The sequence below is a fragment of the Schistocerca americana genome, chromosome 5 (genome assembly GCF_021461395.2).
Source record: "Schistocerca americana isolate TAMUIC-IGC-003095 chromosome 5, iqSchAmer2.1, whole genome shotgun sequence".
NCBI classification, from domain to species: Eukaryota; Metazoa; Arthropoda; class Insecta; order Orthoptera; family Acrididae; genus Schistocerca; species Schistocerca americana.
This window is the reverse complement of record NC_060123.1, coordinates 473,924,075-473,951,295: the sequence shown is the minus strand read 5'-3', so window position 1 is coordinate 473,951,295 and position 27,221 is coordinate 473,924,075.

Genomic DNA, 27,221 nt, shown 5'->3' with positions numbered 1-27,221 from the left:
AGCGAAAGATCATTTATTCAATCTACTGAGAGACCATATAGACGTCAATAGATTCATTAACTGAATAGTTGGTGAATGCAAAGCAGCTGAAAAATGTGAAGGTATTCAATTTATTGGTCATTTGTGAAATAATCTCTTGTTTTTTGGACGTCAAGCTGAGCGGATATAAGTTCACTAGTTCTTAAGCATTTATTGGATAAAAACAACTTATATTTATCTGTTTTGCGGGCACCATCATTGATTCAAGCCACCATCTTGTCTTCCGATCATTTATTTCATTTACGTTTTGGTTTATACCTCTTTCAGAGAAGAAGCTGGAGAAGTTGGAGACGGATTGTTCGGACACGTTAGTATTCTTTCGTTAATTGCTCTTCTCTTAAGGGCCAAAACCCCTTGAGTTATTTAAACCGATTATTTTCCTGCTGTGCGCAACAACCTACAACAAAAATTACGCTGGCGTCATCGGTTGCTGTTTCTGAACAATGACGCCTATCATCCTATTCATTGGCCTGATACAGCAAAAATGACAGTAAAATACGGATATGGGTTCCAATAAGTTAGTCTACCCAATAGAACTGCAGTAACTGCAATATGCTGCACTGCAGAGTGCCGCTTACGTGCAGAATTCGAATCAAGGACAGCTGGCAACATGAGTAACGTAGAAGTAAATATCCTCGGAGTAGTGAAGGAGCTTAAATCACTTAAGAAAAGCAAGTCTTCTGGTCCAGACTGTGTACCACTTAGTTTCCTTTAGAGCATGCTGATGCATTAGCTCCATACTTAACAATCATATATAACCGTTCGCTCCACGAAAGATCAGTACCCAAAGACTGGAAAGTTCCACAGGTCACACTAATATTCAAGAAAGGTAGTAGGAGTAATCCACTTAATAGCAGGCCCATATCATTAACGTTGATAAGCAGCAGGATTTTGGAACACATATTGTGTTCGGACGTTATAAATTACCTCGAAGAAAACGGTCTATTGACACACAGTCAACATGGGTTTAGGAAACATCGTTCTTGTGAAGCACAACTAACTCTTTATTCCCATGAAGTGTTGAGTATTATCGACAAGGGATTTCAGATCTACTCCGTATGTCTGGATTTCGGGAAGGCTTTTGACACTATACCACATAAGCGGCTTGTTGTGAAACTGCGAGCATATGGAATATCGTCTCAGTTATGTGACTGGATCTGTGATTTCCTGTCAGAGAGGCCACAGACGGAACGTGATCGAGTAAAACAGAAATGATTTCTGGCGTTCCCCTAGATAGTGTTATAGGCCCTTTGCTGTTCCTTATCTATATAACCGATTTGGGGGACAATCTGAGCACCCGTCTTCGGTTGTTTGCAGATGACGCTGTCGTTTATTGACGACTAACATCATCAGAAGATCAAAACAAATTGCAAAACGATTTGGAAAATATGTGTGAATACGACGAAAATTGACAGTTGACCCTAAATAACAACAAGTGTGAGGTCATCCACATGAGTGCTAAAGGAATTCGTTAAACTTCGGTTACACGACAAATCAGTCAAATTTAAAGGCAGTGAATTCAACTAAATACCTAGGAATTACAATTACGTAAAACTTAAATTGAAAGGAACACATAGGAAATGTAGTGGAGAAGGCTAACCCAATACTGCGTTTCATTGGCAGGACACTTGGAAAATGCAACAGATCTGCTAAGGAGACTGCCTACATTACGCTTGTCCGTCCTCTTTTAGAGTACTGCTGCGCGGTGTGGGATCCTTACCAGATAGGACTAACGCAGTGCATCGAAAAAGTTGAAGGAAGGGCAGCACGTTTTGTATTATCGAGAAATATGGGAGAGATTGTCACAGAAATGATACAGGATTTGGGCTGGTCATCATTAAAAGAACGGCGTTTTTCGTTGCGACGGAATCTTCTCACGAAATTCGAATCACCAACTTTCTTCTCAGAATGTGAAAATATTTGTTGACACCAACCTACATAGGGAGAAACGATCACCACGACAAAAGAAGATAAATCAGAGCTCAAACGGAAAGATATAAGTGTTCGTTCTTTCCGCGCGCTATACGAGACTGGAACCCTCTGCCAGGCACTTAAATGTGATTTGCAGAGTATCCATGTAGATGTAGATCCTAAATGTGGGTTACATCCATGTTGCGACTGTCATACTGTGCTGAATTGTATTATTTACAGAATGTTAAATTTAAGTCGTTCCTCTGAGAAACTTCTATAGTAATTATCTCATTGCGAGACAGCCGATTGCCACATCGCCATAGCTTCAGGATCTGTAAATGTTTTTTTTCTTTTTTTAAAAAAAAAAGAAGAAAGACTGATTGCTACCAGTATAAATTTCATATTTAAGTTATATCTCAGACGATTTCATTTCATTTGCTTTGATACTGTTTGGTAATATTTATTTTTCGAATGTGTGGTTTAGCGGCGACTTCTTTTATGTTGCGGCCATCGTCTTTGTGTAGTTGCGGTGCTTTCTGTGACGTTAGTGGCCGGGTCCGAACCCATGCTTAGATGTAGTAGGCCGCCTTTTACTAAGGACGTCGTCACAAATTTTGATCTCGATCGCTTCCTTTATTACGCCATCCCAGAAACTGCTAGTGCGCGTAATAACATATGTCTTGTCGAAGGCATTGTGTTCTGCAGCCTGTTCTGCTACCTCTGATTTCTCAGGGTGCTGAAGACGAAAGCACCTCTAGTTTTCTACACAGCGCTGTTCAGTAGTATGCACCGTCTACCCTACAAAAAAATTTTCCAACTCCACACGATATTTTACATAGTCCCGAGATTCTGATACCTACATCGTCTTTCACATGCCTCGTGATCTATGGAATTTTTGCGGAATCTCTGAAGTCCGAATCGTTTTTATGCCTCTTTAGGAGTATTTTATGTTACTAAGTCACTGAACGACAATAACGCAAACTTCTTAGAGTCTTTCTCGAGGCCCTTCTGCCTATGCGTTTTCGGAAATGTTGCATGCCAAATCTGGCGGTTGTTGTAGCCGTTTTTCTTGAATATTTTATATAAATGGCTCAGTTCCTTCGGCAGGTTTTCAGGGTCTTAGACGGCTTTCGAGCGATGCACCAAGGTCCTCGGAACAGAATGTTTATGCGAATACATTTCATATATTTCATAGCGGCTGTAGTTGCAGCAGTGTCTGCTCCTTCGGACGTGAATGCAACAACGCAGTCTGAGTATCGACTGGCTGCGTGCCGTGCATCCAGTGGAATGCGCATTGAACTTTTGTCTAATGTAACTGAAAATTTGGATCCTAAACCACTTTCTTGATGGATACATTAATGTTGTATGTGCTTGAAACTACCAAAACTACCTTCCGACAGTCAAACTACATAGTTCTTCACATTTGTTAAAACTTTATCCCAAGTTGATATTTTCATATATCTAGAGGATGGAGTCTAGTGAAATCGTATGAATGTTTTTGAAACACGCTGTATAACAGGCCGTTTGGTTTCTCCAGAGCGAAAGAATCGAATGAACGAAGGATGTGACAGGCCGGAATTCTGAGACATGTAGCGCAGATAGTCCCGGTCTACACGTGTGAAGCGTCTACCCTTGATTGTCAACCCGTCCAGAGCAATGTCCGTGCTCGTTATGACACCTTAACCTCTTTGTTTATTTACGTGTTCTGTGTCATCATTAAAAAGACTTAGAAACATTTGATTTAACTATTCACTGAATCATTGTGTTGATATACCCCACTAGTACAATCTGAAGTCAGTACTGATCTTCTTGTCCCGTTTATCGTGACACAGCATATCCTTAGATCCTTCTTGTTGTACTTTTAGTTTTTCCGAAGCCAAAATTCAGTGTATTTTCTGCATTTTTATTACCAAATTCCATATCTTAATTTGTATTTCCTTCGAATCTATTTTAGAAACACCGACATTGCTATCGACACAGGAGGTGCAGAACTCGTTCAGGATGTCACATGGATCTTTACTTCAGATCTCCAGCACGTTCTGAATATTACGTGTAAGAGCTGCTTCAAACCCAAATCCAAACTGCTTGAGAACTGCTCCTTATGCATTATCTATATCTACAATCTGGTCTCAGAACTCACAAATGCACACAATGGTACTTGAAACAATAACTATGACGGAAAGCTTCGATTTCAGGGCCTCGGTTTTAGCGCTCTTATTGGAAACTACACACTCGTTGAAAATATTAGGCATTCTAATGGAATATCGCTGAATTTGAGCAATGTGCCGTAAGAAACGGCAGGAAGTCTGAATCAGAATTACCGGATGGCATCTTGAACCCTTCGCTTACTGACACTGAGGAAGATCATATTTCGGCATCGGCAGCGTACTCCTTTGGAATTATTTGTAAGAGTTAGAAACATATTGTAGAAGAGGCAGATTGTTTTTCAGTGGATGATGTTCGAATGTGTTTGAAATCTTATGGGACTTAACTGCTAAGGTCATCAGTCCCTAAGCTTACACACTACTTAACCTAAATTATGCTAAGGACAATCACACACATCCATGCCCGATGGAGGACTCGAACCTCCGCCGGGATCAGCCGCACAGTCCATGACTGCAGCGCCTAGACCGCGCGGCTAATCCCGCGTGACCATGGGATGATATTACTGTCACTAAAGTATAAGCTTTTTCACGTAAATAGCTGAGGCTGCCGACACAATATTTCGTTTTGGGAGTTTCCTAATCAGGTGAGAGGAATATTGTGCTCCTGGGGGAGGGGGGGGGGGGGGGGGGGGGGCAAGACACTGGCAAGTCTACTGCTGGTTCGTTATTTGTTGAAGAAACTGTTGTGAATATACTAAAGAATGATACTATTAACTAGCCCAAACATCCACGTAGCAGAAATCGTTTCTCTGCTATGGTTTATTATAGGTGGCTGATGACACCACTTTTAATTAAAGAATTAAAGAGTACACTTTGATGCGTGACAATTGATATACCACATATAATTCAATGAAATGTACATAGTTTTGCTGCTTGTTGGCGGACTTTGATATTTTCACTATGACACACTTGCTTGTCCTTTTACACCGCAAATAGAGACTGCATAGTTGTTAGAGGATAGTCTTCAGAGAACTGTACTGAGCTGGCTGCGGGCACTGAAGTGAAAAGTCTAATTTCGGGTTCGGAACTGTGTGGGCATTCACAGGGTGTCAATTTTTGTGCTTGTGGCGGCAGAATTTTGACGTCAGCAATTTCCAGGTGGTGCAGCTATTCACAAAGATCCAGTGTGGTGCGTAGTTATCGTATGGCAGTGAAACTAGGTAGAATGCGTATCCGATCTACTCTGGAGAAAATAGTTCCAATTTTGGCCACCAGGTGCTAAGCAGGCGCTGTGAATCCGAGAAAGACGTACAGAAATATTTTGGGATGTAATCGGTTCGGAATGGGACGTGGGCAGAAACGATCAAACAGGTGAGAAAGGCATATGTTTATTTTATTATTAATTGCCGCTTACACAATTTGTTCAGTACAAACATAGGGGACGTTGGCACGATGCTGTACAGTGGCAGATATGCGTCTGGTGGCCAAAACTGGAACTAATCTTTTTGTCCAGCCTAAATCGGTGTTTGGCACACAGGGCCAACACCCGGCATCATGGTGTGGGGAGCGATCTCCTACACTGGCCGTACACCACTGGTGATCGTCGAGGGGACACTGAATAGTGCACGGTACATCCAAACCGTCATCGAACCCATCGTTCTACCATTCCTAGACCGGCAAGGGAACTTGCTGTTCCAACAGGACAATGCACGTCCGCATGTATACCGTGCCACCCAACGTGCTCTAGAAGGTGTAAGTCAACTACCCTGGCCAGCAAGATCTCCGGATCTGTCCCTCATTGAGCATGTTTGGGACTGGATGAAGCGTCGTCTCACGCGGTCTGCACGTCCAGCACGAACGCTGGTCCAACTGAGGCGCCAGGTGGAAATGGCATGGCAAGCCGTTCCACAGGACTACATCCAGCATCTCTATGATCGTCTCCATGGGAGAATAGCAGCCTGCATTGCTGCGAAAGGTGGATATACACTGTACTAGTGCCGACACTGTGCATGCTCTGTTGCCTGTGTCTATGTGCCTGTGGTTCTGTCAGTGTGATCATGTGATGTATCTGACCCCAGAAATGTGTCAATAAAGTTTCCCCTTCCTGGGACAATGAATTCACGGTGTTCTTATTTCAATTTCCAGGAGTGTATATTAACAGTTATTTTGTCGTCCTCCTGAAGACAGATGTCGTCATGTCCAGGCCAAAACTCTAACAAAAGCGATGAATTATTTTCCACACATCGTAAGAAGACCTTTCAGATGAAACATTGACAATTATTCTTTCATTTTTGCAGATGTTGCTGCGTAGATTATAAGATTTTAGCAATGAAATTCCAGAGTCCTTATGTGTAATTTTTGGGTCTAATTTGCTTTGATATTCCTGAAAAGAAGTTTAAAGCTGCGGAAAACAGTATTTCACTGATACTTATCACAGGAATTGTTGTACACGAATGTGTCATAGCATTCATCACATGCTAAAGTAACTCTACCTTTTTTTCGTCCACAAACATAAAGTGCAGTTTGCACGCAGTTCTTGCATGAAACCTGACTGATTGGCTTCGTACGCAGCATTTGAGGGAATGACAAGAAGCTTCGTCTTCACATCAGCTACGAATTCCCTTGTTAATGACATCTCTACACTTTTACGTGGGGTAAACTTCATAATTTTGTAACTTACTTTTTCATATAATTTCATGAATCCGTTTAACCAAGTCGAAGAAGCCTGGAAATTAGAAATGTTCGTCTCACTTGCTATTCAGAGCGCACTGCATTGTAAATCTCCCTCCGTAACGGTGCTCCGTTTCTTACGAACAGCTCTAAATCTTTCGAATATTTTTTCTTTCACACTCTTTCGAGTTTCAGTTTGGCACGTATTTCGTACTACGTGTAAAAATTTCCATTTGTATAATCCTTTGTAAAAGCAGCTTCAGATATATAGTTTTAAAGCCTTGATAAACTGAACTATTACTCTCGGCAGCGCTACGCTGCGATCTTCAGATCCTCAGTGTGGATGTTACGATATCGCGCTATGTGGTAGACCGTACATTTATTTTTTTACCACCGTAACGGACTTACGATGAAAAGAGAGTAAGATATTAAAAAATATAATGGTGTCCACAGGGCAACGCGGTTATATTTTTTCACTGTTTTACTCTGTTTTCACCACGAGTCCATTACAAAAGTGCGTTTTATCGCACAGCATGATTACACAACCTGCGCACTGAAGATCTGGAGAAGGCAGCTTAACCCTGCCGAAACTGCGAGCCGTAATCCAGTGTACCTACAGCCTATCATGACAATAAATACTTCATATTAGAAGCTTTCTTCGCACTGAATTCATGCTCACTCTCCAGCTGACAACGTCAGGTATTTATTAAACATAACTCGTGTTCAAATTTTACGAACGGAAACCGAGTTTGCGTACCACTTAAGTTTAAACGTTTTCTTCCTCTTTCACTTAACCAAAAAATTTACAGCCTTTACTTTGTCACTAAAAGCTATTATTGCACATGTTTTGTTTGGGCTTGGAAGGTACTCTGTTTTCTGTTCTAGATTTTAATTAACACAAAAGTCATCGTTCAAATCACACTTCACGCAATCGTCTGGGTTGTTTCCTCTTTCTTTAAATGTTTCCACAATTTCTAACAAAATGTCGACATAGTTCGAATGAATGGAGAAGAATGTAAGTTGTAAATAACGCACCTGTAACCCTTCAAGAGAAGTAGGTCATTTAGACTGCATATGACATTCTCCATATTTCCTCTCCACAAGGTCGAAAACATAAACTGGATTCCACATTACTGTGAAATTATGGAGCATCCACAGACACATACGATTAGCAACCGCTACTAATTATTGCGCTTATTTAATATGCTGCAAATCCGAGCGAACGGTAACTGTGAGTAATTGTGCCAGAGAAACTATCAACAAAGACTGTAATTCGCTTTACAAATTGCGATCACGGTACGCTGAGTTATCAGTTTACTGGCGCCGTTAACCAAAACTATCTCCCCACCATGTTGCGTATGCACTGTTTCCTATTGCTACGACCCTGGTGTACACTTCTCTATCCACATGGTAAGCTATGAATTTAAAAATTGTAAACATTTTTAAATACTTGCAGTGTGTCTTAGGAGCTAAATTTCTTACATTGTGTTTCTTTCGATGTATTCTTCCTCCATAAAAAAATAAGTATAGGCAGGATTCGACATGTCTGATTGAACAGTTCCCTTATGACTGCACAAATTAGCCAGACTGTATTTATACAGTATTTGAGAATGATAACATTTACTGGTTTACAACAAACATTATACAAAATTTCAAACCTTTTTGAAACATTGTATCATAGACACAATGACGAAATAACGAATAGGAAAACTTTAACAACTACCTCATTTTTACTGGTTATGCAATAAAATTTCATTACCAACCATGACGTTTTAATTTATTAATTCTTTATTTCTTATTCTATTCACACTTCGTCATGCAGATAGTATCCACATGTACCAGTGAATGTACCTGCAAAATTATATCGTTGTACGACACACAATTAGAAAAAATATGACGTTTTATACATGGAGGTTCGAGAGCGTCTGTTACTGGTGGTTTAAGTGTCGTAGCTTGGCACTGAACTAAGCAAGACCTTGTTATGAACCATGTACTCGTAAGTAGGAGAAGACAACTGGTTCTGGCTCACTTGGCTCAGTCCTGGCTCACTCCAGGAACGACCCAAGTAATCAAGAACTAGCACTTTTCTCCTACTATAGTCCAAATTTCAGGTGTAACTCATTTTCATTTAAAAACGTTATTTTATTATCAATTACTAAGAAAATTAACGAAAGATGAATATTTTTCTTATCACATTCACTTATAAAAATTATTTTTCCTCATGAAGGGTGAAATTAAAAGAGACATTTTTCTGTAATAAATGGTGCACTAAGGAAAAAATAAATGAATTATGGTTAACGCAGACTAAATAAAATTTTTCCTTAAATTTGCTGTTCCATTGGTTGAGTGTCTTTTGTTATCAAAAGTAAATTTAAGAAAATAAAAACGGTTTTGTATGTTCTATTCTTTATCCAAATAGAGAAGTTTTCATGTTTTCCGAGATGACTCTTGACTACACTTCTACCACATTCGCATGTAACTCTAATTTTCTTATATTCTTCACTACATTCTTTACATATGTTATAATAGGAATCTTTTCAGTACTTATCTTTATGAAATTCAATATTTTTATCTATATAGTTACTACACTGCTTTAGCTGTTTGATATTGTCCATTTAAAGATTACAAAATTAAATAAAATTTCTATGAAATCCACAGAGTGAATTACAGATCATTAAGTTCATTATTTTCATTTTAAATTTTTTCATTCCATTATATCTAAATTTCATCTCTCCTTCAAGTATATGCAAATCCTATTCATTAATTAACTTAGAATTTCGATTTGGTAAAATAATCTTAAACTTATCATTATGCTCCATAGAAATTTTTTCGCTATGTCTAATATTTAGACATTCTCTTCCAGTGACGTTATATAAAACATTTATCCCTACTCACTTATTATTTTTAATGTCTTTCAAGATACTTGTGTTTTTAGCTTCTTGATTAGAGTCTCCATTTATACAGAACAGTTCCATTAGATTTTTTCTTTACAGTGCGTTATGTCCATATGGTAATATATCTATGTTGTTTTCCAAAATATATCTCTTATCATCACGTGGACACAACCTTTTCTTGTTTATTTCAGCTGCGGATGTTTCATTTTTTTATGTTCATTTTTCTGTGATGTTCTCTATTATTATACAGACATCTTTATAATCCTCAAGGGTGATTGCATTTTAACAATAGATTTCTTAACACCCTTAGACTTTTTCTCCATTTTATCACCACCTTTATAAGCATACATTTTTGCTCTTAAACCACAGAGTTCTTCCATTATTTTTTCATTCATTTTTCCTAAGGCATTTTTGTTTACTTCTGGATTGTTATCAATATTATATGTTGGATTGTCACTTCTACAAAAGTAATCAGTCACCTATTTCATGTCTTCAGTCAGTATATTGGAGAAATATGTGCCTGTATATGTTATCTTGATAACGCAATTCAATACCTTTCGGTTTGATTATTCTGTAATGAAAATCATATGACTAGTTCTTTAGATAAATCAAGTAAATACCATCAAAGATGACTTTATTAAATGTGATTTTGGTCTTATTCATATGAATGGCAACAACATTTTCATTATTTATAGTTCTTTGTTTAAAATTTGGCTTAGATATTAATTTAGCACACTTTTCTCAATCAGACATTAACCCTTCCACGCCATGGTTGTTGCATTGTGCACTGTGGATGAGCACCAGCCCCACCTGGCAGAGCCTGCTGTACTGCGTGTTTATCATGCTCCCAGTGGCGCTGCTCTGCCCTGCTTCCACACTTGTAGTGTTACTGCAATTATTGGACTTTATACAATATATTTATTCGGGAAAATATTTGTACAAATCACACATGTTTTTGACATTCATTTTTAGTGAATACAGTTTTCTTGGATCTTTCGATAATTTGCGTAATTTTTTGGTGCATTATGTAATATCAGTGTTTCGGATGCAGCTCTGATGTGGTGGATGCTTCATTATTTAAGAAATACATTGAACAGTATTTCTGTGTTCACATGTTCAATAATATTTATTTAAAATTGGTATACTTCACATTTCAGTAGGATTGCACTAAGAGAATAACATTGCACAGTGTCACATTTCAAAAAGTCTTCTGTTAATCGTAAATAATGAAGCAGGGAAAGGCGCACAATGTCGTATTGCATTCCTTACAACACGTTTTAGTCTGCTTCCACTTCTTCTGCACTTTATAAAAAATGCAAGTTCTTTGGGTGCTCGTCAGATAGATGAGGCCCTGCTGTCAGTCTCGAGGGACATTCTGATCTTTTTCTCTGCTGGATCTTTTCTTTTACCTTATATTTTTCCAGGATTCCCTGTATGACTCCAATCTGAAAGTTGGCAGAGCTAATTTTCCATAGAAACTTCTTATAGAAGCAATAAGCGTTGAAAAGGGACAGCTTTCGATACCATTAGTGGATTTACTTATGCTTTCCACAGTCTTTGTTACTGCGTCCCTTTTATCGACCGATCCTATTGATTTATTGAAGTCTATACTACTGAAGGTTTCAATTGCTTTGAGCCCGTTTGACTATCCACCTTCGATGTTCCCACCATTTCTGCAGAGTGGACTGTCGAGAGCATACATACATCTTTTTTGTTACGCCATTTTAGTGCCAACAGAAATTCTGATGCAGATGGGAAAGTAAGCTCTCCTTTCTTTAGTTCCTCAGGCATGTTAGGCATATCTTTTTGTGTGCCTGACTGTACCAAAGGCATTTGTTGCCTAGACATACAACCAATCAAACATGGCAGAACTTGTGTACCAACTGTCATAGTGCAGAATGTGTCCCTTCTGTAGATAAGGCACTATCCATGTAGCTACAACATTTCCTGAGATACCAAGATCATAGTTTTCAATATGTGAGCCACACTACACAATAGGATCTAAAATATAATGTGTATGAACGGCGAAAATAACGAAAATCTTTATTACAAAATAGCTACTTTAGGAGGTATATACTTGATTTTTAGCCTGCCTTTGAATAGTAGAAGACTTTCATCAGTGCATGACTCTTCATAAGGCTAGAAATTTTCCTTACAATTTTTCCTAAAGCTGTCCATTACTGGCCGTAGCTTGTACAAATAGTCATTGTCGTGAGTCTTCTCGTTATTGGTGAAATGTAAAAACCGCAAGATTTATTGAAATCGGTCTCTAGGTAGCAGTTTAGAAAATACTGGTATATGAATAACTGGATTCTCCGACCAATATTCAGACCGGCTCAATTTCTTTACTCTTGTCATGACAAACATAGTGGAAATAAAGATGTAAATATCATTTACATTCACGTTACTCATACTCCTTGCATCCTTCCTGGAACGCGTCCAGCAGCCACCATTTGAGAAAAGTAACTGTTAGTTTCCTTACATAAAATGTTTGTGATATCTATGCTAACGAACAACCGAAAAAAATTGAGCATGCTGCCATTGTTTACGATAACTATCAGTCCAGAAGTAGCTGTGTGAAAAACGCCTGTTTCTTCAGACGTAAGATGTAATTTTTCAACGTTATTTTTGTCTTGTTCATCGGTTCTGATGCGTCTTCATATAGCTCACTATCTGAGTATTAGTCTTCTGTGCACAAATCCAACTCTGGGGATCTCAATAGAACAGCTAGAGCATGTGTGTGTGATGCAGAAGTAGCTATAATAAGCGTCTCACGTTCATCGTCATATTCGGGCGATTGCTCGCTGTCATCTTCAAAGTCACTATGCAGTATGAGAGAAAGAGTTCCCTCCACAGTATATCGCTGCCATTTCACTTCTGGTAGAAACTAACTGAGGTTAACAACACATTACTCGAGTGACTGTATTGTTAACTACAGATGTTGAACGAAGTCGCTAGGTGGTGCCCAAGTCTAACATTGTGAAGTGGAGAAATGTGACGTGACGCAGAACTGCTACAGCAGTCCACTGGCTGGGTGGCATGAGCCGCACTCAACTGCTGCAGTACTCCACGTGCTGAGCAGCACATTTGCTCCCAAGTTGTGCAGAAGTTCACCGTAGTGGAAGGGTTGGTTTGATATGCACTGTTTCTCATATTTTCCATCGTCATACCATGTATGGAATTAGTCATCAACTTGTAGAAACTTACCGAAGACTTTAGAATGATCTTACTGAGTGAAGTTACTTTCACTTCCGAAAAAGATGTTCCGTGTATTAAGATGTGCTTAAAAACATTGTGCAGGTGCTGCCATTCCGCCAAGTTTGTACCCTTTGGCAAAATCTCTTAAAGATGGGGTTCCACAACGTCCGATTGCGAGTAATTTGGGCGCGCCTACCTAAAAAGTAGCTATCTATTTCTTAGCCCTCACGTTGGAGACTGTGTACATCATACACTCCTGGAAATGGAAAAAAGAACACATTGACACCGGTGTGTCAGACCCACCATACTTGCTCCGGACACTGCGAGAGGGCTGTACAAGCAATGATCACACGCACGGCACAGCGGACACACCAGGAACCGCGGTGTTGGCCGTCGAATGGCGCTAGCTGCGCAGCATTTGTGCACCGCCGCCGTCAGTGTCAGCCAGTTTGCCGTGGCATACGGAGCTCCATCGCAGTCTTTAACACTGGTAGCATGCCGCGACAGCGTGGACGTGAACCGTATGTGCAGTTGACGGACTTTGAGCGAGGGCGTATAGTGGGCATGCGGGAGGCCGGGTGGACGTACCGCCGAATTGCTCAACACGTGGGGCGTGAGGTCTCCACAGTACATCGATGTTGTCGCAAGTGGTCGGCGGAAGGTGCACGTGCCCGTCGACCTGGGACCGGACCGCAGCGACGCACGGATGCACGCCAAGACCGTAGGATCCTACGCAGTGCCGTAGGGGACCGCACCGCCACTTCCCAGCAAATTAGGGACACTGTTGCTCCTGGGGTATCGGCGAGGACCATTCGCAACCGTCTCCATGAAGCTGGGCTACGGTCCCGCACACCGTTAGGCCGTCTTCCGCTCACGCCCCAACATCGTGCAGCCCGCCTCCAGTGGTGTCGCGACAGGCGTGAATGGAGGGACGAATGGAGACGTGTCGTCTTTAGCGATGAGAGTCGCTTCTGCCTTGGTGCCAATGATGGTCGTATGCGTGTTTGGCGCCGTGCAGGTGAGCGCCACAATCTGGACTGCATACGACCGAGGCACACAGGGCCAACACCCGGCATCATGGTGTGGGGAGCGATCTCCTACACTGGCCGTACACCACTGGTGATCGTCGAGGGGACACTGAATAGTGCACGGTACATCCAAACCGTCATCGAACCCATCGTTCTACCATTCCTAGACCGGCAAGGGAATTTGCTGTTCCAACAGGACAATGCACGTCCGCATGTATCCCGTGCCACCCAACGTGCTCTAGATGGTGTAAGTCAACTACCCTGGCCAGCAAGATCTCCGGATCTGTCCCCCATTGAGCATGTTTGGGACTGGATGAAGCGTCATCTCACGCGGTCTGCACGTCCAGCACGAACGCTGGTCCAACTGAGGCGCCAGGTGGAAATGGCATGGCAAGCCGTTCCACAGGACTACATCCAGCATCTCTACGATCGTCTCCATGGGAGAATAGCAGCCTGCATTGCTGCGAAAGGTGGATATACACTGTACTAGTGCCGACATTGTGCATGCTCTGTTGCCTGTGTCTATGTGCCTGTGGTTCTGTCAGTGTGATCATGTGATGTATCTGACCCCAGGAATGTGTCAATAAAGTTTCCCCTTCCTGGGACAATGAATTCACGGTGTTCTTATTTCAATTTCCAGGAGTGTATTTACAGTTTATGGCTTTCATTCAGCGCTTGAATTGCTTGTGCCTTGGTCCCTCGGATCGCTTGTGAGCTTTGATGTGGTGCCTCTTTTTTAACCTGGTTCCTCTTGAAGAATCGTTGATTTTAATCACTGAAAACTTGAACGAGAAAATTACGAAGCTGAATCGTCTTGTACTGATGTCGATTTCATTTTTAATCGATGACAAATATCATGAAGGAATTGACGGAGTGTCTGTGGGGAGTCAATCATTTCAAGAATCGCCAATTTATTTAAGGAAAGGTTTGAAGACAGGGCAATGAGGACAGCATTCTCCAAAATTATCTGTTTTTGCAGATACGTGGATGGTGTAATGTAGTGACATGGAATAGGCGTTCTACATCGTTTCCTGTATAATTTTAATTGTCTTTATCCCAGTATCCGTTCCACAACATACATCGAAAGGGATGGGAAGCTTGCATTTCTTGACGTAATGGTCTACAGGAAGAACGGTGGGACTCTGGGACGATTTGCTTACAGAATATCAATGCATCTGGACCGATATCTACATGCAACAAGCTACACCCACATCAGTAGCACACAGAGGTCCCTCGAACGTTGGCCAGGAGGGTTTACCCCACCTTGGGCAATGAAAGCTTGACACAAGAGCTAGAACATCTTAAGCTCGTAGTCAAGCAGAAAGGCTGCACTGTCAAATAGATCCGTAGTGCCTTCCAGTTTTCACTGTTTGGCACATTTTTATGTTGACAATGTGTTATGTATTACTATTGGACAGGAATCAATCCATGGATTTTGTTATTTGACGACATTCAATTTATATTGCCTAGTATGATGTGAATGTTTTACGATACTGATGATGGCCTCGGGATCGCAACTGCTTGTCAAATACAGAAATTTTTGCAGCAGCTCTTCACGGTACAGACGGTCGCGGTAGCGGAGCGGTTCTAGGCGTTTCAGTTCGGAACCGCGCGATTGCTACGCTCGCAAGTTCGCATCCTGCCTAGGGCATGGATGTGTATGATGTCCTTAGGTTAGTTAGGTTTAAGTAGTTCTAAGTTCTAGGGGACTGATGTCCTCATATGTTAAGTCCCATAGTGCTCAAGCCATTTGAACCATTTCTTCACGGTAAATCATGACGGTGTTGAAGAGGCATGTAACTATGGGACTAGATTCAAGGGTCTGACCACTGGACTAAATTACAAACAACGCTAACAGTTCATGAACAGACTCCAAGTGGCTCGCAGCAACTTACGGCGGATATCTCAACAACAACAAGACGGGAACAGTGTCACACAAAAACATGACGCGTTTACAAGGAAACAATTACAGTTTTTGCTTTTAATTACGCTTTCAAGGATCCGCTAGATGTAACTGTCAAGCTAGCTACTTGGCTCCACAACTTAATTTGTGATTGCTGCCTACGGAGCATGTACACATTCGCTAAATAGAATGTCACTCCACCTGTCAGGGCTTTCTCTTCAATGGTGTCGTACGTTATGGATACCACATCAGGCAGAACGCATCCCGAGGTTGGCAGCAAACAATGTGACAACCTCACCAATCCGTGACCAGCTTGAAACCACGCCTCCTGCTGTTCGTGCGAGCATCGCTATCTCCGAGACAGCTTAAGGAGGTCGCAGTACCGATCTCGCCTAGTTTGTCAGTTTTTGAATTCCTCTAGTGCATCGGCATGATTATTCGTAGTTTCTCTGTACTGCGATTTTTTGTGACAACTACGCTCTGCTTAACGGATTTCTGGAATGCTGTTGGACTTGCTGCATTGAAGTTTGGTAAACGGCAGTGTCACTCAGATTAAGTGTACTTCTAATTACTTGTGCTTCCTGTCCAAGCACACACCTATTTCTCGGCACCCACCTCTGGCGGTTCGGACATCATCTGGTGGGAATCTATCGCCATGGACAGTCACAAATCTTTAAGCGGTTCCAATATCTTCCGGTGGGAAGCTATCGCCGTCGAAAGTTTCAAGTCCTTAAGCCGACTATGTAGAACCCCATGCAAACCTCATGGAGGCGAAGACCAAACTATCATCTTGAGATTGTAGACGGCTTGTGTCGCTTAGACACGCGAGGCCACAAATTGTTGCAACAAAACTCAAGAATCACAGTTGCGACATTGTCACGAATAAAACAGTGACCCTTATATACTACAAGTTTCCTTTAGTTTAACGTCTATGGTCAAAAATTTTTTGTTGACAGATTACCGGTTTTGGTCTATAATGACCATCATCGTATCTGCAGCAAAAAATGGGAAAACATAACCTATGTTGCAGATTGTCTTGAGCTTTAAAAACTTTACTTTATTTGACAACGTTTTACACGGGGCACTCCCCACCTCTGTTATACAGGGTGTTACAAAAAGGTACGGCCAAACTTTCAGGAAACATTCCTCACACACAAATAAAGAAAAGATTTTATGTGGACATGTGTCCGGAAACGCTTACTTTCCATGTTAGAGCTCATTTTATTACGTCTCTTTAAATCACATTAATCGTGGAATGGAAACACACAGCAACAGAACGTACAACGAGACTTCGAACACTTTGTTACAAGAAATGTTCAAAATGTCCTCCGTTAGCGAGGATACATGCATCCACCCTCCGCCGCATGGAATCCCTGATGCGCTGATGCAGCCCTGGAGAATGGCGTATTGTATCACAGCCGTCCACAATACGAGCACGAAGAGTCTCTACATTTGGTACCGGGGTTGCGTAGACAAAAGCTTTCAAATGCCCCCGTAAATGAAAGTCAAGAGGGTTGAGGTCAGGAGAGCGTAGAGGCCATGGAATTGGTCCGCCTCTACCAATCCATCGGTCACCGAATCTGTTGTTGAGAAGCGTACGAACACTTCGACTGAAATGTGCAGGAGCTCCATCGTGCATGAACCACATGTTGTGTCGTACTTGTAAAGGCACATGTTCTAGCAGCACAGGTAGCGTATCCCGTATGAAATCATGATAACGTGCAGCAATGAGCGTAGGTGGATGAACATGGGGCCCAAACAAGACATCACCTACAATGCCTGCCCAAACGATCTAATACTGTAGAGCAATGAGTCGCATGTCAACACAAGCACCGAAGTCAACATTACCTTCCTTTAACTGGGCCAACTGGCGGTGAATCGAGGAAGTACAGTACATACTGACGAAACTAAAATGAGCTCTAACATGGAAATTAATCGTTTCCGGACACATGTACACATAACATCTTTTCTTTATTTGTGTGTGAGAAATGTTTCCTGAAAGTTTGGCCGTACCTTTTTGTAACACCCTGTATATAGTTTATTGATAGTTCCACCTAGTATTGAAAGCCTCACGTATTTCCTTCGTTTTCGTACGTTTTACGCATGACTGTAGTATTTTCTTGTTCCTTCTCTGTTCGTTTCATAGACTGCGTTAACTAGACAATGTGGATCATGCACGGTTACGGAATTTTATCATTCTTTTCTTGCAACGGAGTGCCGCAAGGTACAGGGGCCCTCTGGCGGTAACGTTCCTCCAACCACTTCCTGCCTATGCGTAATTCTGGCGTTAGCGCTAACAGAGGGCGCTGATTATGTGCAGCACTGTGTTTTCTTTCATTTTGGCTTCTTTAGCGATTGTTTTATAGTTTCATATTATCCTATGCACTATCAAAGGTGTTTGTTATTTATGCCATTATCTAAAATATTGGCACTAGAGCATATGTCCACTACTGTTTCTTAACTGTTCCTCTTTTGAACAATCTTACTTTTCTCGTGTTCTATTTCATTGCTTTTTATTACTGTAATACCTTTTATACGTGATAAGCTTATTACAGAATTCAACTATTGTATCCTCCTTTATTTTCGCTGTTCAATTAATTATTGAAAACCAGTGTATGCCGACATTAGCGACATCTGGTGAACTTACAACACAAACATCTTGTGGCTACTGTATGGCAGCTTGTTTTGAACAGTAGTGCTACTGACAACATGACTTGTGCATATGCCGTTATTTAAATATATTTGACGATGCTGGTGCTGATTCTGCATTTAACATTTGACTATGCCACTGTGTTTTTATAAAACAGGTATGCCTCTTCATACTTAAAGCTCACAAATTCATATATTTGTAAGTAGCACTTTTCATTATGGTCTATTTACTGTTTTAAGCTGTAGACAATCTGCGAGTGTAATTATGTTGTCCCATTTTTTGCTGCAGATCTGATCATGGTCATTATAGACCGAAACCGGTAATCTGTTAACAAAACGTTTGTCACCATAGACGTTAAATTAAAAGAAAACTCAAGTTCACATCTACAAATTATGAACCAAGACCGAGTTCAAGCACGAAACAATGTAAAACGAGATACCGGATATTGCATACAAAATTCAGAACAGATTTCGCTCAGAACTGACCGGAAGAAGACGAATAATAGACGAAAGGACATTTAAACCAAGGCAGATAGTTCAGGCATGCTCTTCCTAAATGCAAGAACCTACTTAGTATTAACTAAACGTCATTTATTTCTGCAAACTAATGACTCAGGAGAAAGACTTGTGGGTGACGTCTATGGAAAACAGATATTTTCTACCACGAAAACTCAAGTCAAATTGGACATGACACGCGCGCATCTCATTTAATTGTTAAAAATGTTTAACTGGACCAAAATAAAGAATGCAATAACCGAAGAGTATTGCATTACGCGGAATGGATTCCAGCAAGCGCAAGAAATAGGGGTCTCTCCAACTGGGAGCAGACGTAATTTGATTCTGGGGCGGCGGACTCTCGGCGGCCGGGAGTGGGCTGGGGTTGTCAGCTGCGGGCCCGGAGCTCAGTAGCTGCGGCAGCGGCGTCAGCGGGGGCGGCGGGGGAGGCGGCTGGCTACACTTTTTCCGTTCGGTCCGCCTCCCGCCTTGGCAGCTGACGTCAGCCGTCACGGGCGCCTGATTGACGACGCCCCATAAAGTTGCGGCAGCCAGCGGAGCCCTTGTCGCACGCATGAAGTCGTGACAGAGCAACATATCCCGCCGGTGAGAGGTGCCGTGTGACACCTCGCACCTTGACACCTCGCTGAAGTGTGACCACGCTTGGACGTAACACGCTAGGAAACATTCAGAAGGCGGCCGGAACCAAGCTTAATAATCCTCGATCGATGGCTTGGTCTGATCATATAATATAAGAGGCAATCAATTGAAAGCAAGACAGACGGAAAAAGAGTAAGTAAAGCACTTGGCTCTGAGTACTTTGGAACTTAACATCTGAGGTCATCAGTCCCCTAGAACTTAGAACTACTTAAACCTAACTAACGTAAGGACATCACACACATCCATGCCCGAGGCAGGATTCGAACCTGCGACCGTAGCGGTCGCGCGGTTCCAGATAGTGCGTTCGTTGTGTTATTCAGTGGTTTGGTATTTAACTAATTTGTAAATGAAAATGATAATCTTATTTTATTACATTCAGTAATTACTAAATAATTTTTCTCCCGGCTAGAAATTTGGTCAAGTTGCTAAAGAATTCCAAGTTAACGTCGTGTTAAAGTGTTGTCTGTAAGTTGTGTCAGTGTGAGTTCATACAACAGATTCTATACAACTATTGATTATCATGGAAGCAGTTATCTTCAGCAAAATGCTCATTAAAAATTACCGAATATCGACCGCGCACAGCACTGACGTATGTTACCAGAAACAATATTCTTCGCAATTCGTGCTTCATTAATTTCGGCTCCATACATCAGCGAGAAAAGTTTCTTATACGGATCGTGCTATGAGCACTGTTTTTAAAGAACCAATCTGATTCGAATTATTTTCATTAAAATGAGTTCGGGACCACCGGCGCACATTTATTTTTACACATTTGTATTACGTTCGGCATATATGTCTGCAGAGTTGCGTAATTTGAATATGCTGCTGAGATAATTGTTAAAATGGCGGTCGACAATTGATAGAGACTTTCTATTGTTAGAGCAAATAAGATAAGTATTTGAAATGTTTATTAAACTTTACTTTCGTATTGTGCACTATTTAGACTTCATCAAGCAAACATTTGATTTCTTTCTAAGGAAAACACAGACAAAAACGCGATACAAATCGCTGTCATCAATGGCTGCGCTCCTTGCAGCGGAAAGAAATAATTAACGCAGATAATGCTTATTGAGAGATGAATTAAAGTTACAAATAATTATTCACTCATATTTATAATAATAATGAACTCTATTCTCAAGTAATAATTAACAAATAATTACAATTTCTTATCAGACCTCAGTTTGATATACGTCCGCAACCTACAAAAGCCAACCAAGAAAAGGTAAAAACAAAGGAAGACAAACGCAGATCATAAAAGGAATTTACAGGTATCATTGTCTTTGTATGATACACATCGATATGTCCAATTACATCGTAAAATATTACATAAACAATTAATACTTATCATGGTTTTCACTGTTTTTTCATATGTTGAATAGATAATGTTCATAATTGTTAGAGGCATAATTTCCTCTCGTCGCACTGTAACTAAAATTTATCTCGTGGATGTTACACAGACTGAAGTGGCTAGAATCGCTCGGCCGCACAGGCCGGCTAAAGGACTTGGGTAGGTGCGTAAGTTTGTAGCGTTTGTCCGTAAGTTTAATAAACATTACAGGTAGGTATAACAGACTCCAGTGATCAATAATATGTTCTCCTTCACTATTTACAACAGTCCATGAATGTAGATATGACGTGGCTTTAAGGCGAAAAACTCGTCGAGCCGTCTTCGGAGCTTATTTTCATGTGGATAGCAAGTCACTTGAAAGTTGTCCGATAGAGCGGAAAAGTTGAAAATCTCAGAGCGCAAGATCAGGTGAATCCGGTGCGTGCGGAATGACAACCCAACTCCTGTCACTGCTTTCTGTCAGTCCAGCAGAATACAGGCGGACGTTACTGTTGTGTCTAGACAAGACAGCCTAGACACAATGAGAGGAAGCCGAAAGGCACGCGCTAAGTTAAAGCAGGATGGCGTGAGGTCTGAAACAGGATACGTAATGAATGCTATAAAGAAAAGTACGTAGCTTCTGGAATACTTAACTTTAATCCATCCTTTTGGTACATCTGGAGATTGTGGCGATACAAGTGAGACTCTTTAGATACATGCAATGTTACTAATGGCGCCTTGCTAGGTCGTAGCCATTGACTTAGCTGAAGGCTATTCTAACTATTGGCTCGGCTAATGAGCAATGCTTCCTCCATGTAGTCGCTAGCAAAGTCGTACGTACAACTGGGGCGAGTGCTAGTCAGTCTCTCGAGACCTGCCTTGTGGTGGCGCTAGGTCTGCGATCCCTGACAGTGGCGACACGCGGGTCTGACATTGAAACGTCCCCTTTGAACAACTTAAACTGACACACAATATTTTGTTAGCGCAACGCAATCTGACTTTCCATAATCCCTACAAAAGAGTGGGCCCTGACTAACAGTAAACTATACCTTTCACAAATCACTTACCTCACAAAAATCTTCGCTACTCAAGCTACTGCAATACAGCGAGCACCACTACTGCCAGCTAAATGAAAGATTCAAACTACGGAAGGCACTAACTACTGATAGGGATAGTTAGCAAATGAAAGATATTAATAGAGAACAAACAATGTATTTACCTTGATATCATCATATATAAATATAGCAGTTCATGACAAATTTCAAAACTCCGCCATCTCTCTCCCCACATCCACCACTGCTGGCGGCTCACCACCAACTGCGCAACGCTACGCGCTGTTCACAGCCAGCTGCCTAACACTACAATGGCGAGTATTACAACAATGCAAAGCAGCCACAGACTGCACACAGCACAGCCAGTGATTTTCATACAGAGGTGGCGTTACCAATAAAAAAACCTAAACAGCCTACTTACACAGCCCCCATGCTCCCCACAAAAAATTTTACAAATTGGTTTGGGCAGTGGCCAATACAGATTTGAAAAAATTTTCATAATTACGATAACAAAGAAATCAAATGCACACACTTATTGATACAATGTTGATCAAAAGCTAAAAATTTCTCACAGTCCATAAAGACAGTCCAGATCGTTCATCAAGGTAAAATAGTAGTTTTCCTCAAAGTCTGAGCAGTAGAAGAAAATGCACACGGAAGTAATGGATTTCCATGCGGTCTTGAAGAAGTAGCGTTGTCCTTCCAACGGAAAGACATTGCTGACTCTTGACATGCTGACAGATAATGCGCCACAACAGAGCAAACCCACAGCAGAGTCAGTCGAAGTTTTGAAGAATATTGGTGGGTAGGTCATCACAGAGCAGACCCACTGTAGTCCTGGTAGAGATGGCCAGCAGCCATCTGTTGTGAGTGTGCAGGTGCACAATCACCACTGAAGAGTCTTGCGGATAATGTAGCAAGTCCATAAACCACCACTTGTGCACTCACAAAGTTTTTGGAATTGTCCTTAGAACCAGCAATGCTGTTATCCAGTCCCTTGCTGAATCATTAACACACGTGCAAACACTAACAGTCCCTACTTCTCACATATTGTCCATATACTATGACCAACAGAAACGTGTGCAGTGATATGAATGCTTACAAGTTACTTAGTTTGATAAACTGGTGTCAATTTTCAATTCTTGTAGGAGTCCCTGAAAAGCTTCAATGTCGTCTTTGCAACGTCCTGCCAAAATAATATGTCGTAAATGTTCAGGTAATTTGAGTAAGCAAATGCGGATGAGTTCTGAGGGGCTGTATGGGTTTGTCAGGTACTGATTCTTGTGCAACATGTCTTCAAAATATTTCACAAGACTGGAAAATTCAGATTGTTCGAAATGTTTCATCATTATGATGCCATGTTTTACTCGGGCTTGTGTGGCTTGAGACCAATATGCTTAGAGGAAGGCATGGTAAAATTCTCCTTCACTGTGGCAATCGTGAATGACCGATCGCATTCTTACAGCTGGTTCATTCTCTAAGTAGCCACACATAAATTCTAATCTGTGTTCTAACTACCAGTTGGGAGGAAAACAATGAGAGAATTGATGGAGCCATGCTTGTGGATGAATGTCGTTGCCAGAATTCTTAAAAGCACAGCCAGTGATTTTCAAAATGGTTCAAATGGCTCTGAGCACTATGGGACTCAACTGCTGAGGTCATTAGTCCCCTAGAACTTAGAACTAGTTAAACCTAACTAACCTAAGGACATCACAAACATCCATGCCCGAGGCAGGATTCGAACCTGCGACCGTAGCGGTCTTGCGGTTCCAGACTGCAGCGCCTTTAACCGCACGGCCACTTCGGCCGGCTAGTGGTTTTCATACAGAGGTGGCGTTACCAAAAGAAAAAACCTAAACAGCCTACTTACAACATGTACTAATGGACCGCGGCCGATTTAAAGTTACCACCTAGCAAGTGTGGTGTCTGACGGTGACACCACAGTTACAGTGCCGTAACATTACTTCACGCGGTCTTCCTGGTCGTTTTTCTTAGATTGCTTCTGCAAGACGTCGCAGTTTTTGACAATAATTAATGTAAACAGTGATGGTTACAACGCGGTAAAGCAATTCGTAGTACACAACATTGTCGCTGTTCCACCACAAGCACAACATTATCAAAAAGTGTTCAAATGTGTGTGATATCCTATGGGACTCAACTGCTAATGTCATCAGTCCATAAGCTTACACACTACTTAACCTAGATTATCCTAAGGACAAACACACACACCCATGCCCGAGGAAGGACTCGAACCTCCGCCGGGATCACACCATTATCTTTCGTCCATGTACGTAAGTCTTTGTACAGGGAGTTGCTGCTTTGTTTGGGCTCAAACATTATATTAGCACAAAGATAGTATGTCTTGCCATCAGTAACGACACAGGACAGAAATGGTCTGTGTTGTTCAACAGGCAACTGGTCACAAACAATCAAGCATGCACATACGGTCACCTGCTGATTTCTGTGATTTTGGCTTAGAGCATGCCGCACCCATGCATTCTATTTGTATATCTTCCCTATTGCATGAAAATTGTCACACGATGGTGGAATGATCACAGCTCATCAGAACTGCCAGTTCTCGAGTACACTAAACTCGACCATTGCGGATTAATACGTTTAAACGATCTTCATCAATTCTTAAAGGTCTTCCTGAAAGGGGGAGAGTCATTAATGTCAAAACTATTCTCCTTCAAACGAGAATACCATTTTCTTGCCGTGCCCTATCCAGTAGCCTCCGCTGCTGTTACCGTTCAGTTAACCTCAAATAGAAAAAAAAATGTTGGAAATGTTCCGGTTTCTCCATTTGGCACTCCGTTTTTAGCGTCCACAGCTCCATTCATTATCTCTAAATGACAAAATGACAATATGCCAACTCCAGTAACAACAGTGAACTGCAAATAAAAAAATGGCAATCGATAAATAAACTCATAGCAACCGGAATACCAACATGCAAAACAAAAGGGCTACGAATTTATGCATTAATCTAATATTCCAAAGTGACCCTCATAAGTATTAATACATCTATCCCCCTGTGAGACAAGACTGTCAGTGGCTTCTTAGAAAATTGTTTGCTGTTGTCTACGGAACCATGACAGTATCGAAGAATACATTTCTGCTGCCGAGAATTCTTCCGGGTTGTATGGCCGTGGTCCACGGAACTCTTCTATCCCTGACGTTTCGTCCTAAGCTATGTTGGACATCTTCGGAGGTGCTCCTGGTTGTTCTGAGTCTTTCCAACTGACGAGTCGGACGATGGAGAACGGCCTAAATACCGTGGAAAGTGGGCATAGTATGGATTTCACATGATAGCAGAGATAAACCTTGTCAAGCATAAAATATAACTATCGATCATAGTACGTCAAAGATAAAACCTTCTCATCGATCCTGTACCGCCACTGTCCGTATATCGCTGAGTTTCATAGCTTCTTCTGTTCTATTAAAATTATCCCTATGTTTATATATTTCGATGGCTTCTCTATATAGCCGTGGATAATAGTTCGTAATAGTACATAAAACTTCAGTTTCCGAACATTTCACTACACCAAACCGAAGAGCATGTTCCACCACCGCTTACTTGTCTGTTTTCCCTATTCTGCAAAGACTTTTATGTTCCTACAACCGTGTATTGCCACTTCTCTTTGTAGTTCAAATGTAGACCCTACCACATGTACACGTATACACCACTTGCAGACAGAGGGGGACGTTTATCCTTAACGGAATGAAGTGCTTAGCCTATTTTCTTCGTTGGTCTGAAAATCGGTCGAACGTTATGTTTCCTTCAAATCTTACCAATTCTATCAGTTACTTTTTGATGAAGGGTAGAGAAACCGTGTTCTTCCATCGTTGTGACCTATCGTTGTCCTTAGGCGTCCTGTTATTCGGTAGCAAAACTCTATTTATTACCTTACTAGAGTACCCATTCTCCTCAAACGCTTACTTTAGATGTTTTAACTCGGCGTCCAGGTATTCCGGCACGCAAATCCTTTTAGCTCTGTCCACTAGACTTTTAATTACACCTCTTTTCTGTTGCGGATGATGACTGGAATCCTTATGCAAGTATCTGTCGGTATATGTAAGTTTCCGAAAGACTTTATGTTTCAAGCTGCCATCTGTCTGTCTCATAACGAAGACATCCCAGAAGGATATTGCATTATCTTTCTATATTTCCATGGTAAACAGGATTTTAGGATTTATACTATTTAAATAACAAAAGAATTCCTCTAAAGCTTTTTTGCCATGTGACCAAACCACAAATGTATCATCCACGTATCGATAGCATCGACATGGTTTCTTATTCGCTTTTTCCAGGGATAATTGTTCGAATTTTTTCTTGTAAAAATTAGCGATCGTAGGACTCAATGGGTTACCCATGGCCACGCCATCAGCCTACTCATAAAACTCATCCTCCCACTGGAACTGACTAGAGGTGAGACAGTGTCTGAAAAGAGCACTCAAATATGCTGGGAAAACATCCGTTATGTAAATCATAAATTCGTTAAGCGGAATCATCGTAAATAAAAACACTAAGTCAAAACTGACAAGAATATCCTCAGGAGCCAAAGTTAGTCCCTTCAGTTTCTCAATGAAATGACATGAGTCTTTTACATAAGAATTAGCTCGGCCAATTGTGGTTGTAAACAAGAAGCCAGATATCTTTCTATTTGGTACGTTGGGAAATTAATAGCACTGACAATTGGTTTCAGAGGAAGGTTAATCTAACGATCTTTAGATAGGCCCTAAAGTCTGGGACACATAACTTCACTCCTCAACAAACCTTTCTTCTCCTCCTTTTGAACTGAAGTAGATGACTTTATCAGCGTATTTGTTTTCCTCAATATGCTAGTTGTAGGGTCTTTCTTCAGTTTATTATGTTGTCCTGACGTTAAAAGATCTAAATCTTACTTCTGTAAGCCTCTTTATTCATAGCATTTTTATCCTTGACAAGGTTTATCTCTACTATCGCGTGAAATCCAGACCACGCCCACTTTCCACAGTATTTAGGCCGTTCTTCCACGTCCGACTCATCAGTCGGAAAGACTCAGCACAACCAAGATCACCTCCGAAGATGTCCAACGTAGCTTTGGACGAAACGTCAGGGATAGAAGAGTTCCATGAACCAGGCCATACAACCCGAAAGAATTCTCGGCAGCTGAAACATCCAGTCGTGAAAGCCTTCATTTTATGAGTACATTTCTGCTTCTGAAGCAAATGAATGGCTATGAATGTCTTCCTTCAGTGCTTCAAAAATATGGAAATGACGGGGGCTGAGATAGGGACTAGATGGAGGATG